This window comes from Mustela nigripes, chromosome 12 (genome assembly GCF_022355385.1).
Source record: "Mustela nigripes isolate SB6536 chromosome 12, MUSNIG.SB6536, whole genome shotgun sequence".
NCBI classification, from domain to species: Eukaryota; Metazoa; Chordata; class Mammalia; order Carnivora; family Mustelidae; genus Mustela; species Mustela nigripes.
This window is the reverse complement of record NC_081568.1, coordinates 24,888,411-24,902,343: the sequence shown is the minus strand read 5'-3', so window position 1 is coordinate 24,902,343 and position 13,933 is coordinate 24,888,411. Positions and strand designations below refer to the sequence as shown.

Genomic DNA, 13,933 nt, shown 5'->3' with positions numbered 1-13,933 from the left:
CAAAAAAGGGAACTGTGGCTAGCTGCCTACATAATATTTCTTCTCTCCTCTTCCTAACAAAAGTCCATCTGTGTTTAAGGAACAAATATCCAGTCAAAAAACCATGCTTCAGGGCACCTGGGTGGCTCAGTTAGTTAAGTGTCTGCCTTCAGCTTGGGTGATCCTGGGGTCCTGGGATTGGACCCCATATTGGGCTTCCTGCTCAGCAGGGAACCTGCTTCTCCCTCTCCATCTGCTGCTCCCCCTGCTTGCTCTCTCTCTCTGTCAAATAAATAAATAAATAAATAAAATATTTAAAAAACAAAAATAGGTGCTTAGTGCACCTTCAGAAAGGGATGACCATAACCTATGGTCTTGGCCTATGAAGTCATTTGGTAGGGTTTTCAGAAGGGTTCTTTCATAATGGGTACTCTTTCTTTTTTCTTGCTTAAAATGCAGGTGATGGCTGGAGCTTTGGCAGCCATCTTGTGACCAACCATAAAGCAAACAGCCTTGAGCATCTGTACCAACCTGAAACATTCTCCTTATGGACTAATTACAGTAGAGAAAAAGGGCCCCTGCCTTGTTTAAGCCTTGTTAATTAGACAATATGTTATAGGTAAACAAAATCCTTAATGAATACATTGCTTTAATTTACTCTTTACTCTCACATTCAAGATCTAGAATATAATCCTGAGTGTTTCAACCTTAGCCCTGCTACTCTGTCAATTAGTAGCTATCATTAAGTTTCTACCTTGATTTGGGTCACCAAAACAACTACAACAACAACAACAACAGTGCATGTTTTTGCCCCTGAAAGACCTAAAAGCACACATGAATTCATTCAGTGTTTGCTAGCACCATTATGCAGCCCCCGATGCTGTGGAAAAACCCACAACTGACTGAGAAACACTGAAAATACAAATGATTTTGATTCCTTTAGGTTGGCTTATGTTTGCTAGGAACAAGCTAGTGGCTAATTTTTAACTATCTACATGGCTGACTCTACACCAGTGGCTGTGCCTATGAGACAGAAGTTGATCTAACTTTTATTTCATGCAACAAGAGTCAATTGTGGCAGGGATTATGCTAAGCTAGAAAAGAAATGATGAACAGCCCTGTGGAGGCTGTGGTCCACTGGGCAAAAAGATTGTTAACTAAAGTGTGTGAAGGGCCATGAAATGGTACATTTGTGGGCATATGATGGATTCTGGAAAGTGAGGCTTTACAAGACCCATCATGGGGTCTTAGGGGATGAAAGAGATGTTCCCATATAAATTGCAGAAGATGAGGACCTAGATGGGACCTCAGGGACTACCACATTCAGTCTTCAATTTTAAAGAAGAGAGAAATACATATCAAGACAAGACAAAGATCCTTTGGTTTCTGGGTCTAATAACCCTTGAAAAGTAGGAAGAAAGGAAAAAGAAATGAAAGGAAAAAAATTGATCTGGCAGCTATTTTGAGAAGCTAATACTTGAAGATATTGTATGTCATCAAACATGGACTATCTGTCCAAATAACAAAAAAGAGGAATGAACAGAAATTACAGAAATTCATGAAACATCATGCATGTTTTCTATCATGACGAATGCAAAAAAAAAAAAAAAATCTGGGAAACAGAAAACCAAAATGAACACCATAAATTATTTCTGTTACTGCTAAAATATATTCGTGGTGGCTTCAAATACCAAAATAAGTGTGTACAACTGAAGTTAGGACTCTACACTCAGAATGTCAAACTGTGGCCAGCTCTGGATTAATAATATTTTTGGAGTTTAGGTATCTCTCTTTTTTTTTTTTTTTTAAAAGATTTTATTTATTTACTTGATAGAGAGAGAGAGAGAGCACAAATGGGAGGGGCAGAGGGAGAGGGAGGAAGCATCTTAAGCGGACTCTGCAGAGAGTGCAGAGCCTGATGTGGTGCTCGATCTCACGACCCTGAGATCAGGACCTGGGCCCAAACCAGGAGTCAGACACTTAAGCAACTGTACCACCCAGGTGCCCCAGGATCTCAATTTGAAAATAACATGCAACTCCATAACATTTATGAAGCCACATTTTGTGAAACGGCAATCTAATATTTTGAAACAGTTGCTATCTCACATAGATATTTGAAGGAGACTGTCACAACTTTTATGATAGCAGCACCATAATCATGAGTCACTGTGCATGCCCATTTAAATGTGATCATCTTAATGCGACCATCATGTCCACTTTGTATGGACTGGGCAGCCATGACTGTCATCCGCAATTCTACTGACCATATTACCAATATACAGCAGGCATGAGAAGTTCTTCGATTATACTTGAGCTTCCTAAAAAAAAATTTTGAGTCTAGTTGACAACACAATGTTACATAAGTTTCAGGTAAACAATGTAGTGATTCAACTTCCCTATAGTTTGTTTATACTATGCTCATCACAAGTGTAGCTACCATCTGTCACCACACAACCCTATTGCAAAAATCACTGACTAGATTCCCTACGCTATGCCTTTTATCCAAACTGGAAGCCTGTATCTCCCACTCCCAATCTGCCCCACTTGAGTTATTTTTTTTTTTAAATGCAGACTTACGGGGTGCCTGGGTGGCTCAGTGGGTTAAACACCTGCCTTGGGCTCAGGCCATGTCCTGGGATCACTCAGCAGGGAGCCTGCTTCTTCTACCTGCTCTGTCTGTCCTGCCCGCCACTCCCCCCTGTTTGTGCTCTCTCTCTCCGACAAATAAATAAATAAAGTCTTTAAAAAAATAGTCTTATTTTACAGTATTTTACTGTTATTTCTTTCAGAACAATTATTCTGTTTAGCTGCTTCTAGTGTTTAGAGTTTTGGGTAAATAATCTACTCACTATATTTAAACTCTTAGCATGTAACTGCACAGGGTCTGACTTCATCATTAATTAGCAATGATTCAAATATTTATCATAGCCAGCAATACACTCTGCCGTTAGCTAGCTGTAGGTCCCCAGGCAGGTCAAGTAGCATCCTTGAGCCTCAGTTTCTTTATCTGCCAAATGAAGGGGTTCTACTAATTTTCTCTCCAGTTCTAGCATTTTCCTGGACTTTGGAGCTGAGTTAGCAAGACAAAGAGGGAGTTGCTAGCCTCATGTAGAAGCATATAGGCAACACATGGAAGTTTTAAACTGCAGAAGAGATGGGCCAAATTGCTTTATCAGATTTTGAATATCTGCCAAGACAAAGGGAGGAAGGGGGGCCCTGGGGTGGTTTTACATTCACGTGCTTATAACCACAGTTCAGCTCTTCCAGAAGACAAGAAGAAATATATCCTACTGAATAAAAGCTCTTCGGAACAGCAGGAAAAAAAACTCCCAAACACACAAGATTTCAAGAAGGGGGAAGCAACTTGCCGGGGCGGGGGGTGGGTGGTGGTGGTGATACAAGAGGAAATCCGGTGTTTCCACTGAGGCCCCACAGACTCTCCAGTTTGGCAAGGGCCTAACCTGTGTAGAGACCAGCCTCCACTCTCTCCCTTCCAGTGGCTTCCAGGAGTCAGGGCTGGAGCAGTTGGTGCAGAGGCAGTATTCTCAGAGGAAACCAAAAGATCATGGAGCACAGCCCACCCTCCTCTTTGAGCGCCCCCTTTCCCCGGGCCTCACTTTGGGAAAGGACTCAGCTGTTGGTCATGAGAAGCAAGTCAAAGTCAAAGGAGTGAGAGAAAAGAGAATCCTCACTTGTCCTCTTCCAGGCAGGAGACCAGAACCAAGGAGAAGGAAGGCTCGAAGGAGTGTGATAGACCAGTGCCCACATTCTCAACGGACCCCCTGTGCCATCTTGGCTGTTAAAAGGGGTAGGAGAGAAACGAAGTAGAGAGAAAAGAAGACAAGAGATGGCTGAAATTGAAAGGAACTAGCCTGGAAATCATCAAATGGAGGTTCTACCTGGGCACTGCTGGGATGACCTTGAGAGAGGAGAAGAAAGGACAAGGATAAACGCACGGTCTCCTAACATCCTGCTGTTGCCATGTCAACATCACCGTGTGGGAGCAGGTGCAAAAATAGAAGATGTGGCCAGAGAAGGCCACCAGTAGGCCAGGCAGATGCCACAAGGTCACCCTGATCTTGTTCAACTTCCCTCATTCACGTCTTCTGGCTTCCAGACTCAGAAACATGAGTTCGGTCTGCACATTGAAAGAATGTCTGCCTCTCGGGTGTAAATAAATAGTTACCAGTGAGAGAATTAATTCATTAATTTTCAACTGGAAATGCAATTATGATGCGGGCAGGGTACTGGCATTGACCTGCTCAATGCCTGCTTTCCCTGTGGATAGGATGCCGAGGAAGGCAAGCTTCAGAACAAGGAGAAGCAGGGGGCACACGAGGGCCCCAGCTGGCCCCCCTCTTGCTCTCCATCCCAGCCGGGGCTCTGCAGAGGAAACCTGTTCGCTTAGCTGAGACTCCCCTACACGAGACAGCACTCGAAGAGGTATCCTTAACTTCAGCTCCTGGAGGTCTTCTTTTCTGTTCTCTGCGTTAACTCTCCTTCTCTTGTCCCTTTCTCCAAACTGTATACTGTAACTTCAGCAAGTGTTGATTCTTATTCTCTGAACTACGGGCCTAATCACATTTTGGTCCATTCTCTCTAAGATTACTATAATTCGAGTTTTGGATTCTATGTTTTTGCAGAAAGTTTCTTAACTTGGGTATTCGACGGCGTACGATCTGTGTACTAGCTTCATTCTCCACATATCAACTTGTCTTCTTTGTTTCTAAGTTCAGGGCTGTGGGGATGATCTTGCCGTTGTCCCGGAGTACCAATGACACCTTCCAGATTTAACAAAACTACAGGAGACCAAAGAGTGGTCACGAAGCAGGCACTCGGCAGCATGGCTTTGATGCATGGTTCCAGAGTGTGCTCAGAACGGTGTGTGGGAGCTTGTGGGAGGCGAGGATGGGAGGGACAGAGCTGAAATCACAAAGGAAAAGCCGAGGGGAGTTGATGTTCTTCTTACCACTCCTGACCTGGAGCCCTGCTGAGGAGCCTTATGCTGCTGGAATTCCAGAAAGCTCTAGCACTTCCCAGAGCCCCACGGCCCTGTGGCAGCATCCCTGCTACACAGATGGGGGAACAGATTGAGAGGGGACCTGCGATTCAGTGGAGAGTCAGAGCACTAGGCGTCCATGAGGTCACTCGGCAAAAACTCACTTCAGCTTGGAAGCAGGTTCTCGGCCATTAAGGCAGAGCCTGTTGCTAGGGAAATAGGAAATTGGAATTTTTCAAAAAAGACTCTATAGTTCTCTGTATTGGGGAAAATGTAGGCACTGGAGCATGTCTAAATGGGGAAAACTAGACAGTTGGATCCATTATGGGTTTAAAGCTTTAGGACAGCAATCTGGTCTTTACACAGCTAGGCCCGCTGAGTAGATGATGTGGGCAATATCCTGCAGATCTGGGAAATTACCAAGATTAGCAAAATGGCCATTACCTGCCACCCACCAAGTTCCACTGAAGCATTTCCAACAGGCTTTAAGCACCCTGGTCAGATGACTGCAGGTCTGGGATGGTTCCTCCGCAAAGGAACACGTGCCAAGTTGGACTGTAAAGGAATCCTGTGAAAATCACTAGACCTGTTCTCAACCTGAGATCGCAAGTCTCTCTGCCCGAGGGGGTGATTAAAAACTTGGCCTACTTCCCCGGGCAGATGCTCTCGCCCCCTGCGTGGCGGGCTCCCGTCCTGGCCCTGCTCTCTCCTGCCCTGTCTTGCCATGACCCTCCCCTCCCACTGTTCTCCAAGACTTGCCATTACACCTTCCACCCAAGTCTTTCCCACGGGTCTCAAGACCAGAAGAGAAACAGAAAGAAAGACGCCTGGGCTTCTGGGGTTCCTGGGTTGCACTAGATAAACACTGGATTCCTCAGGGATGAGTCATTCATTCATTCACTCCTTCATTCAACAAATATTTACTGAACGCAGTAAATAAATTGACATCCTCACCCTCAGGAACTTTAAAGCTGAAGCAGTCTTCCCAGGATCCCTGGAGGCCGTGGGGGCATTCAGGTATCTTCACTGATAACAAGTGTCTCAGGTTCCTCCATTGGGACCCAGCTTCTCTGATGACAGAATTGACTGGGTAGAACGAGAGGTGTTGGCTACTCAGTGACTCAGAATGGAGACCAAGGGAACAAAATCAGCTCTAAGCTCCTGATGCTTCAGGAGGCCCCTCATTTCCCACCCAGGTAGGGGTGTTTGATTTAGCCAATAAGAATATATAGTGCTCGGTTAAATATAAGTGTCAGATAAACAATGAGTAATGTTTTAGTATATCTCGACTTTTGTAGGATGTTGTAGTACATGTATGTCGCATGCAATATTTGGGACTATTATGTTGAAACTGTATTCATTGTTTATCTGATATTCAAACTTAACTAGGTGTTGTGTATTTTGTATGTGGTAACCTTACATCTACCCCATCCCAAAATGAAGCTCTTAGAGCCTTTGACCTGCGTGCCCCGTCTGCCATTTGTGAAGTAATCCCACCCAGCACCTGTGTTCCTGCCTCGACAAGCCTTTCACTTCCTCCTGGATGCAAATACCACCCATGGGCCACGGCCACCCACACCATGCAGGCAGAGAGTGAATGAGTCAGCCCTGGGACCAGAGCTCACCACCCTACTCGGAGGAGCTTCTCTTCCTGGCTCCCTGCCATCTCAGCCTCTGGTCTCATGGGCCCAAATCTGCTACTCCCAACCTAGTTCCCTTCCTTGAATGCCCCTGCTTGCCTGGACTCTGTGAATCCTGGCCCTCTCTCACCAGCTGACCTCTTGTCCCACACAATACAACTAAAGGATGTCATAAGGATGAACAGAGACAAGGAACAGAAAACTGTTCGATCTAAATTCAAGGAGTACTCTACCAGTGACTGTCAAAGTATGATCCTAGAGCCACAGCCTCCTGGGGTTTACAATCACAGCTGCTCTGATTTCATCAGTCATATTTGCTTCTTTTTCTGGGTAAAATTTTATTTGAATAGCATAGCTCAAAACAGTTTGAAAATCACCAGAGTGTGTATATATATACAACCAATTCTACGGCTTATTTTGAGTTATAAAGGGAACTGTGAACTGTCTGCAGAGCATCTATTCCCTCTTTTTCACCCCCTAGCACAATTCTGATTTTTGCTCAGAGATTCATCCATCTTTCCCTGGGCAGTAGGTGTCTCAGCTCTGAAGATGGGCTGATCAATGGTAACATCCTTCCCTTGCCAGCAGTGGCTTCGAGAATGGGCAGGTGACCCAACACAGCTCAAGGTCATGAGGTAAATAAAGCCTTCTAGGGGTCTTTCTGAAAACCTTTCCTCACTCCTAAGAGAAAGTGCCCAGATGCAATGGTCTCTCTTCCTTCCTCTAGGTGTCTTCAGGGCTGAGTCCAATGTCCAGAATTGCCCTCTTGATACCAGCCTAAGATGAAGCTTAATGTTGAGGATGGCACATTGAGAAGGAAAATGAAGTTGACATCTTGATGACATTGTGGATACCCTGAATACCCTTTCTATGGATGCCTGTTTGGGTTGGATTTCTGTTACTGGCATCCAGAAAACAACCTGTTAGAGATGTGGCTCTGTGCTTAGGGCTTCGAGTAAAAGGGATTGTCAAAGACAGACATGCTGATGTAAGCCTTGGAGATTTGCTGCAGTAAACGTGAATGTACCTGCCTCTATTTCTATTCCAGAAGGCAGAAATGTGTGCGTTCTTATTTCTCAGCACAGGAGAACTGAACTAGCTTTCCCTTTCCTATGAGTCTGAGTAAAAACAGGTCTAGTTTAATGTTTGTTGACAAAGTGTTGAAAATAAATGTACTCCTCCCTCTGACAAAATCTCCCTGTTTAAGCAGCCTCAGAACCCCAAGAAACAGCACATGGTGTTTGAACTACCTTATGCATTTTTGAGGGGAGCACAGGCCGAGGTGGAGGTAGAGGCCAGAGTCCCTCAGACACCTTGAAGGTGCAGAATCCTTCAGCCCATGGGCAGAGCCTGGGCCAGCTCCTCCCCTCTCCACCTTCGGGTGCTTGCATTTCCTGCCACCTTCCCCTCCAGGGAGGGTTGAGCTAACCCCCTGGCTTTGAGGGCAGACTTCCTGCTCTGGAAACTTTCTACACATGCTCGCTTCTCCTTTTGCAAACATTTCCATAAACCTATAAATCAACTTTTCAGAAGAGAGTTGGAGGCCGGACTCTGGGCTGTTGACTCTGAAAAAGTGAGCTTGCTTCTCAGGGATTCTAAATGGTACAGTAGAGCCACGAGAAACTCACAATATCTTCAATCTACCAGCAAAGACATGACTAAAGTAGTGGATGGCTCCAAGCCAGGGGCTCTAATTTCAGGATGTCAAGACCGAAACAGAGTGAAGGGTGAAAAGAAAATATAATAGGGATTAATCATGGACACTAATAAAAACAAACACGTGAAACTGGCAAGAGGATGAAAACAGACATACCAAATCAAGGCCAGTTCATTCCCTAAATATTTATTGAGTCCTACCACCCCGTGCCAGGCGTTACCACGAGCTGCTAAAAATACAAACTGAATAAGTTCTCTTTTTGCCCTCCAGACATTCCCAGTTTTCCTAAGGAAAGACATTTAAATAAGATAAATCTCAAGGAATGAAAGAATTCACGATGTGGGACGTGGGACTTGCATAAGGTGGAAGTCATTTATACAAGTCAATTTATATGGAATTCTCAGAGCAAACATGTAGGTCGTGTTTTCATGCAACAGGCAAAAGGGGTGGTGTGGAGGGTGCGCCAGGGTGGTGGGTGGGGGAGAGAGATTAATGTGAAGGTTGGGACAGATGACTGCTCTTCCCTCCTGAACCCTTCCTTCCCAATCCGCTGGCCTTCCTCATGGAGGCAACAGGTTTTGGTTGGTGGCGGTTTTATTTATTTAATAGTTTAAGTGAGGGGATGGTATAACCAGATAGGTGATTTCATTTTAGAAAAGTATCAACATGGGAAAATGCTCACATAACAGGAGAGGAAGTAGGTCACGAAGTAGTTTCGATTGCATGTCAATTGGGTCAAAGAGTGAAAACAATCTCTCTGAAGGGCAGTCACGAAAACGATCATTGTTTTCATCTCCTGGAAGTAAATCTGTGTGGTCTTTCACCTCTAAATTTCTGGATTTCTAAATGTTTATGAACACACTTTACTGATTCAGAAAATAGTATGCATGTGTGGATACATGTGTGCGCATGTGCGTGTAAGGATCCGGATGGGATGTCTACAGATTGTGTGAGACTAGACAGCAAGGAGACCAGATGGGAGACCATCCTCATAGCTCAGGCGTGATATCATGACCACCTGGACCAGAGCAGTGGGAATGGGGCAGCTTCTTGGGCCATTTCAGAGGCTGAGTGGACAAGTCTAGACCCCATGCGAATTGGCTGGTGGGCCAGGGAATGGAGAAGAACAGGAGTCAAAGATGACTCCAGGGATTGGTGAGGCCTGGGGGCTTCCCCAACAGAGGGGCCATTTATTCACACTGGTTCTGTCCTTTGCCTCACACTCCAGGCATCCGAATATGGCCTTCTTGTCAGAGACCCAAAGTAGACTTCTTGCTTTTCTCTGGTCACACTGGCTATGCAAGTAGAGGGAAAAGCCAGCTCCTTCCTTCTTACTGTGGCAATGGACTGTTCCTCCCCCAGGGTCACCCACAGCACCCTGCTATCCATGCCTATGAAGTCTTAGAGGAAACTCCCTGTCTTAACTTCCTGGGCCTGAGAAAGCCAGGTGTGTTATCAAAAGCTCACGCAGCTCAGCCTCTTTTAGGGCAATTCAAACTCCAGTGTGGGAGAATCTTGGCAACAGCTACTTTTCCATCCAGTGACTTTTTTTTTTTTTTAAAGATTTTATTTATTTATTTGACAGAAAGAGAGAGACCACAAGTAGGCAGAGAGGCAGGCAGAGAGAGGGGGAAGCAGGCTCCCCGCTGAGCAGAGAGCCTGATGAGGGACTCGATCCCAAGACTCTGAGATCATGACCCAAGCTGAAGGCAGAGGCTTTAACCCATTGAGCCACCCAGGTGCCCTCCATCCAGTGACTCTTACTGCAGATGTGATAGTCCACCAGCTTAGGGAGGCCAAGCTTATCTGGGAGCCAAGGAGAGAACACACACACACACACACACACACACACACACACACACACACACACAGCTGTTCTGTGCGTGCAGCTCTCCACTCCCCCTTCCCCTTGCAATTTCCCAAAGCTCCTGTTCAACAAGGAAAATGTGGATCTGATTAGGAGGTCTTATGATGGCCGAACACTTGCCGCCCCATTCTCATCTGACAGACAGGAGGGGTCCAGTTTCCATCAGAAAATCCAGGGGAATTGAGTGAAAACTACACAACTGAGCTGGCTGGACCAAGGAGAAGGAGCGGCAAAGGAGAAAATTGCCTCTATTAAGTCAAATCTGTCCGGGGATAATGGACTGTAGAATCAGTTCCAGGCTACCACACTCTCTTTTGCTTGATCACTTTAAATTGTCATCCCCCCCACCCCGCCCCAGCTACATTTCTATTCCTGCCACCTAATCGAGTGTGGGTCTACTTGCCACTGTGTAAAGGCCACAAGGAGCAGGCAAATTCTAACTAGAGGGCAGCACTTAGAATCAGTGGACGAGGCCATGACTCCATGTTTCAAAAGGAAAATGATTTTGATTCGGAAAGTGATGTGATAAAGACAACTTTCAAAAGTTTAGGCATAAAGACCTTTGCACTATATTGTGATTGAGAAAGGCTAATCAGAAAACAAAACCTGGTGGTGGGCTGGAGTTGAATCTTGCTGGTTCCCAAAAGCTGACTGTTCTCCATTTTCCAGAAGCTCATGAGCTGGCTGACAACAGGTTGGTAATTTGAAATCAGCCACAGAGGGAGTATTTACACCAAGGAAATTGGCAAATGCTACAAATCAGGTCAGCCTCTCCCCTAGCCATTGGTTAAACATTCACAGGACTCTGCTGAGTGTGATCCTCTTCTCGTGCAAAGCCCTATATACACACTGATGTGTGGTGTGTATGTGTGTGTGTAAATTAAGAGGTAAAGTAATTAAACATTAACTGTTTTAATTCTAGCTAATGAGACTAACATAATATTTTATATCTTCTTTTACTTTATATATTTTTTTCTACAGTGAATGCATATTCTTTGTATAATGACCAATGTTCTGGCAAAGGGAGCAGTTCCTTTCCCTTCCGAGCTCTCTGACTCACCCTTTTCCTCTCCTTCCTCTTCTTTTATCCCCTCTCTTCCTGGCCTCACAGGTTTCTATTCTCTTCCTAGGCTGGTGCTGAAATCCCAAACGACTCACCTACCAGAGGCAGGCAGAACGCCAGGTAATGAGAACAGGTGAGCTGACTCTGGGCTCCAGGTGCACAGAGCCCAAACTCTGCCCACGTCAGGCTCAACTGTGGGGGTGACTTGGCTTTTGGACCTTTGTCCTGGGCACAAAGCTGTTATTGGTAAATTAACAAAGGAGCGACGGCCAGCTGACGACAGCAGGAATCTCAGCCCGGGTGACCCCGGGCTCTGCGGATGGAGCAATGCCATTTCCCCAAGGATTCATCTCAGCTTTCACCAGCTACATACTCGCCACTCCTATTCTCTGTAAGGCGGGTGACCACTTAACACTTTCATATCTAACACCTCATCGTATCCTTGCCAGAGTTGGGTGTTCTCCGTTTTTAACGGACATAAACCCAGGTACGGAGAGCCCATGGGATTTACCGGAAATCACACAGCCAAGAGCAGAGCTGGGGCAGCAATACAGGATTGATACTGATACTCACGTGTTTTCCCCCTCAACTATATTGAGTGCTTCACAAGACCCTGGATTTTGGACTGTGTAGTTTGAATGAAATGAGCTCCCATTTCCTCATGATTCAAGAAGTCCAAGACAACCTTTCAAGTAAAGGGAAAGGGGATGCTCACTCCATTTTGACTTGGTTTTGGAACCAGTTTATGGTCTCCGCAAGAAGGTTAAGAGTCCGCCATGTTCTTTCCTACTCCCTGTATGAGAAGAGACTTTTGAGTCTGAGCTGAACGTCGGCATTATTGCTGGTGTCACTTTTCCACCCTTTTACCTCCTAATCCCATAGACTGTGAATCTCAAAGACCCACTGGATGCCTCCATATTCCCTTGCCTCACAGGAAGATGAGGGCTGGCACGGGAAGGGCTGTCTCACACCCCACGAGGTCTCCTCCAGCAGCCAGTGGACGATGCGTCCCCAGCACAGTCCAGCTCTGGTCTCCACAGAGCCTCTTGGCTCTGGTAACTCACCTGGCCTGCAGAAACTTCTGGTCAGCCTACAATTGACACAGAGGTCTGACCCTGTGCAGATGGGACCCTTCTAAAAACAAGAGGGACAGCCCTCCAGGCACAAGTGCCCAGGAAAGCATGAGCAGCTTTAGAAAAAAGGCAGCACTGATCCCAAAGTTCTGTTGACCAACTTTCTGAGCTAGACAGGATTTTAAAATCTATCCAATCCAGTATTGTTTAATGCTGTTCCTGGCAGGCCAAGGAACCACCTTGATATACAAGACAGGAACCAAGTAGTTGGGCTCAGGTGCCTGATCCTGTTCCTCCCTTCAGTGCCAACTGGAGCATACCCACCTTCATCTGATTTACACACTGGGCTTTTTCTTACTGCACTCTTGTTTTAAGAAAGAGTTCTGGTGCCTAAAAATAATAAGTTTGAAAGTTACTCACCTAATCGAACCATGTTGAAGGGTTGAAACTGAGGTCCAGGGAGGCAAAGTTCAGGCAGAAGTGAGTGGAGGAGTCATGACTTCCTATTACACTCATACCCGCTCTTACTTCAACCATCCTTTGCCTTGGCAGGCCATTGACCTTGGCCTCATGAAGCACTCCTATCTTTTTGGTCTACCACAGCCCTACTCTTGCCGGTGGGGAAATGATCTAATAGTTTTCAATTTTGGATCTGTACTCACCTCCTTGTTGACTTAGATTTCCGGTCCAGGGACCTTAGCCAATCCAGCAGCAGACCTGACAGACCCTGTCTTACCTCTCTAGCCTCTGCCTCCCCATACAGTGCAAATCTGCATCAACTTTGGTGGTCCTGAAAACTGCCAGAACACCCGCATCAACCTGGGACGTAACAGACTACAATAAACTCAGTGCCCTGTGCACAGTCTGCTCTGACTCAGTCACTAAAGATGCCAATGACAAACTCAGGGATGACAAGACAGTTCCACACAAGATAAGCCCCCAAATGCATTGTGGCATCCACACAGAGACGGACACCCTCTCCCCCCAGAGTTCCGGAGAGTGACAGCACTAGTAAGATAGTCACAGGCAATCTCTACATCACTCTCTACTTTCTCTTTTGTTGAATACAGAGTGGCAGAACTTCATCTATTTGTCACAGAGCTTCCCAACTTAGGAACGGCAAACCCATTAGATTCAAAGCTCATCCCCAAGCTGTTCCAAGTCATGCTTGTCCGCCCCGCTCAAGAATTCTTCCCTTTACAAACTGCGTCACTGCGGCACTTCCTTCAACAGCAAGCTTTTCCTAAGGATTCAACCACATGCTCTTCTTGACAAAACAAAACCAAAACAAAACAAAACAAAAAAAAATGCAAATTTTCAAGACTGTAACTCCTGCAAAACAGGAGGTGTACTTTAAAAATGAAAACTGGGAGCGCCTGGGTGGCTCAGTGGGTTAAAGCCTCTGCCCTAGGCTCAGGTCATGATCCCAGGGTCCTGGGATCGGGTTCCGCAACGGGCTCTCTGCTCAGCGGGGAGCCTACTTCCCTTCCTCTCTCTCTGCCTGCCTCTCTGCCTACTTGTGATCTCTGTCTGTCAAATAAATAAATAAATAAAATCTTTTTAAAAAATGAAAACTGTAGGTGAAAGAACGATAAAGACAGAAGACAGGACCCAGAGCTGAGGCCACTCACAGCATACCTGACTTCTTTCCTAAC

General features: G+C 45.8%; 1 protein-coding gene across 2 annotated transcripts in view; it reads right to left on the bottom strand.

The window, feature by feature from the left end:
* PDZD2 (PDZ domain containing 2) overlaps positions 1–13,933 on the bottom strand; it is a 348,893-nt gene that overhangs the window by 230,085 nt on the left and 104,875 nt on the right. Inside the window, exon 2 of one of the 2 annotated variants that reach the window (XM_059416953.1) lies at positions 5,933–6,064. The exons of the other annotated variant lie outside the window; for it this stretch is intronic. The gene's annotated coding sequence lies outside the window, so the exon portion shown is untranslated. The remainder of the gene's footprint in view (positions 1–5,932; positions 6,065–13,933) is intronic. 2 annotated transcript variants of the gene reach the window in all.